The sequence below is a fragment of the Coturnix japonica genome, chromosome 2 (genome assembly GCF_001577835.2).
Source record: "Coturnix japonica isolate 7356 chromosome 2, Coturnix japonica 2.1, whole genome shotgun sequence".
Lineage (NCBI taxonomy): Eukaryota > Metazoa > Chordata > Aves > Galliformes > Phasianidae > Coturnix > Coturnix japonica.
Window position 1 is genome coordinate 102248101 of NC_029517.1, and position 3481 is coordinate 102251581.

At 47.8% G+C, this 3481-nt stretch overlaps 1 long non-coding RNA gene across 1 annotated transcript; it reads left to right on the forward strand.

Moving 5' to 3' along the window:
* The first annotated feature begins 1833 nt into the window (after nucleotides 1–1833).
* On the forward strand, nucleotides 1834–3186 carry LOC107310174. Its single transcript, XR_001553510.2, has 3 exons — nucleotides 1834–1925; nucleotides 2303–2406; nucleotides 2506–3186. It is a non-coding gene; the product is annotated as an uncharacterized LOC107310174 (long non-coding RNA).
* Nucleotides 3187–3481: the final 295 nt, after the last annotated feature.

The window sequence follows — 3481 nt, forward strand, 5'->3', positions numbered from 1 at the left end:
AATGGAAAGAGTGAAGGGTTTAAATTGAGCTGCGTAATTCTGTTTTATACGCCGGGCAGGTGCTCGTGATGAATAGTCAGAACAGAAGAAAATGCTGAAAATCAGTCCTGTTCCTCATCTGCCGCGCATCTGACGCTTGTGAGGTACGGTGGGGGCTGTCAGCACAAGGACGTGCTTTTCCTCCCAGCCTTCTTCAAGTTCTCCTCGGCCAGACTGGCCATCTTCTGCTGTCTCAGTCTGCAGCAGGCTTGCCATCTGCTATATGGCTAATCAATTCACAAAGGTGCTGCTGGGCAGTGCAGGCTCCCCGTCCTCTGCCAATATTTTCTGGAAGTTGTCAAACATAGCTGAATTTGTTCTCAGCTGTCACAATCCTCGCATTGATTCCAGCTTGTAGCACTCCAGTGACCAGTGGGGTATGCGCTTTGTTTTGCAAGCAATGCTTGCTCTTTTGTGCCCGCTTTGTGAGGCTGCAGAGCTCCCCAAAGCCTGGGCGAGCGTGCCTCGAGCACTCCCAGTTCCCTGGTACAGGTGCTGGGTGCCACCCGCTGCCCCTGGGTAAACCCAGGCCCTGGATTTGATCATCATCGCTGCTTCTCAGTGCTCCTTTGATCATGCCTGGGTCAGACACAAAGGCTCTGCACCCAAATCAGGTGCCGAAGCTCAGGTGCTGGTGTGGAGTGGCAGGATTTGTTTCATTTATTTATCACTTCTTTTAATAAAAGATCTTCCCTCCAGCCTTCTGAGCACCAGTTGCTACCAAGGAGCACCTTCTGTTGTTGGCTCCGTACAGCAGCACTAAAAAGGAGCATTCGGAAAAAGAAAAAAGGCATCTGCTGGCTTTAAACCACTCAGTGTTTCACTTGAGTGAGCTTTCCCATTGCTCTGTTAGCATTCCTTGCTACGTGAAGAGCTGCCATCATTTCTTACCTATATTTATATTTAACCCGGAGAGTAACAGCAATTTTCGGGAAGCTGCGAGAGGCGCAAACACCAAAACAGCTTTCCACCTTTCCTCAGCACACGCTGCTCAATAGCTCATGTTTGTCAGCTCCTCCTGGCATCCTTTCCCCAGAACAGCTTCTAGTGAATTTGGATCAGCTCCTCTGTTGGGGTGACCAGGGATCATTCAATGCAGCGACAGCATCTGAGTACGTGTGGCATTTGACTGCAGCTATTTCCTAGGTGGATGTTTTCTTACCTGGCTTGGGATGGGAATTGGGAAGCAGTTACATCAGCAGCTTTGGTCGTATACAGGCTGGAAGATGAGTGGGTTCTCTTGCACGCCGTTCAATAAAGTCTTCCTAAAGCAGTTTCGAGCTGACGTGCCAAGAGAATCTCAACTAAATTGGAACAAACTGTGTGTCTCTGCTATGTGCTTCAGTTATTCCTCACAGAGAGGTCACACTGTAGATCCCTCCTTAGTGCCTGTGGTGACCCAAGCAGTGTTTGCATGCAGTGATCACTTGATTTTCTTGCTGAGCCTTTGCTGTTTGCACTACAGAAATAATCTGAAAGCTATTGTGGAGAAAGATTTTTCTTTATGTTTATCTTCACTCTTCCTGATAGGTGATGCAGAATATGCTGTGAGCAGGCTAAAGCAAATTAAATCTGCACTGATCTCACTGATGACCAATGAGCAATGGGGTTGCGTGCAGAAGTCATTGTGTCTGCTGCTTGCAGCAAACAAAAGTCACCATGGAGGAAAACAGAACCAGATTTGCATAGGAATCCCGTGATGTACCACCCTCATTCCAGGTGGCCATGGTGCCCTTCTGGCACAGGGCTGATGCAAGAGGGCCTGGTGGAGCCCTGCTTGCACCAGTGCATTGTGCCTGCTGCACTGGTGCCTGGGGGCCTGCAGCAGTGGTGGGAGAAGCTTCCCTGTCTGCTTCCCTGTAATCCAGAGGGTGCTGAATGTGCTGGTACAAAGCTCTCCCTGTCCCACCACAGGCAAAATTGATGTCTTCTGACAGAGGAGGGTGGGAAGGGAGCCAAAGTGACAAAAGCCTCCTGTAGCCAGTAAGGAAAGAATGGTTTCGTGGTGTGAACTGGTAGCAAAATATGGGGCCTCTCCCTCATGATTCTCATAACCTGCTATCAGCCACTCAGCCTCGCACACGGGCAGCTGGAGCATCCCTGCAAGGTGTGGGTAGGTGAGAATGTGTCACCTTCTGGTGCTCACTGGACAGGTGCTGCTTAGCTTTAAATCAGAGTGTGTGCCCAGCTGGTGCAGACTGCATGCATGTGCTTGGCTGCTGGGAAGGTGAGGATGTTGTCCTGAAGACCAAAATATTTCCAGGTGACCTCCTGCCTCCTGTGTTCCTAAAAGTCCCGTCCTGACAGTTTTACTCCATTGATTTGTGCAAGCTCATTTTCAAGGTCTGATTTACATCCTGTTTGCTGGTATGTTTATTTCCCTTGCTTTTGTTACTGGTTTACAGTCACACCATTCCTTTGTTTGCTGGCACCGATCTCATGTGACTGCAGTTATCTTCCCCACAGCTTAAGTGCTGAAGGCAGTTGCTGAAATCCTGGCAGCGACGGATGCAACACCAAGTGTTGTGGTGAGATCTCCAGCTGGGAACAATCCTTAATCCATCTGATATTCCGCAAGTTGGAGTCCCGGTCCTCATGGAAATGAAAGGCATAAAGCAAAAGATGAAAATCTCACCCTGAAGTACCGGCAAACTGCTCTAAATTGGCTTAGGAATCATATTTGACTCTAAGAAATCAGCCAAGCCACGCGCACGTAATTCTGGAAGATATAAATGGCGACGTGATAATGAGCGGACACCTATTTTAAGCATGATCTATGTTTTTATGAAAATTCATTACAATAAGCCTTACGATACCGAGCTCTTCAATGAATTTTTCATGTCTGCATACCAAGATATATATAAAGTGATCGTAATCGTACACCTTTGGGGCGATGCTGAGCACCAGCTGTTTCGCTGATGATTTATAGGTTGCCATGTTCAAGGTTAATAATTGGGAGAAACACGTTACAGTATGCAATGTATTTATGTCAGGTTAGAAGTTCAGCGATGAGGATGTGATGTGAGGATGATAGGCACTGTTTTAATTAGCTACGTCCCCTCTTGCTGGAAAACCAAAAGCAGTTCCCCTTTCCAAAGGGAAAACCTGCGTCGTTTTGTATTTTCAACTCAGTTGAAACTGAAAAAGCAGAACGTCTTCCTTGTCTCATCTGAGGTCTGTGTGCAATTGCCCCAGTGGTCACTGTGCATCATAGATTCGGCACTGATGCGGGTGGAGGTTTTCCCAGAACAGAGCCCTCCCAGAATGAAAGTCTTTGGGACCAGTGGTGTGCAAAAAACTCTTCTGTCCCTCCAGCAGGGATCTGTTCAGAACTGGAGTTTTCTGACACAACCAAAAGGTGGGAACTTTTCTCCTATGGGCTGTCCCCACACAGGGCTTCCGTGTATTGCCATTGCATTGCAATACTTTGTAAAAACCTTTC